Below are 751 nucleotides of genomic sequence, written 5' to 3'. Positions count from 1 at the left end.
AAAAGCAAAACCATAAATTATGAGCAATTAAAGAAAAAGCAACCCATCAAAAGCAAAACTACAAATTATGAGAAATTAATGAATGAATTGGAAAATTTAAAGAACAATATCAAAAATATAATGCTAAGTACAATGCAAATAAGTAACTTTTAAATTACTTCTTTACATATGCTCTGATTTGCTTTAAAAATTTAAATATGCTCTGATATACTTCAAAATTCCAACTTGCTCTGATACATCTTTTGAAATTTTATTTACCTTGATACATCTTAAGAAATTTAACTTACTCTGATACATCTTAAAATTTTTTTTAACTTGCTCTGATACATTATAAAATTTGCTCTGATACATTGTAAAATTTTCTCTGATACATTGTAAAATTTTTTCTAATAACATTGTAAAATTATTTTTCTTGCTCTGATAAATTGCAAATTTTATTTTTCTCTTGCTCTGATACATCTTAAACTCAAAATGATCTAATACAATTTCCAAATCAACTCTTAAACATGCTTTGGCACACATAATTATTTTTTGTATCAAAAGCAATTAAAGCACATAATTATTTTTTGCTCTGATGCTAAAACTAAAATCAAATGAGAATGAGCAAATTTTCAAAATACAGCTTGCTCTGATAACAAAAATAAGTTTTCTGCTCTAACATCAAAATCACATAACCAATGAGCATATCCTCAAATCTTTAAGAAAATGGACAAACTATTTTTGTATATGACCATTTATATCACATGCCAAA

The sequence above is a fragment of the Elaeis guineensis genome, chromosome 11, assembly GCF_000442705.2.
Source record: "Elaeis guineensis isolate ETL-2024a chromosome 11, EG11, whole genome shotgun sequence".
Classification (NCBI taxonomy): Eukaryota; Viridiplantae; Streptophyta; class Magnoliopsida; order Arecales; family Arecaceae; genus Elaeis; species Elaeis guineensis.
This window is presented reverse-complemented; position numbering follows the sequence as displayed.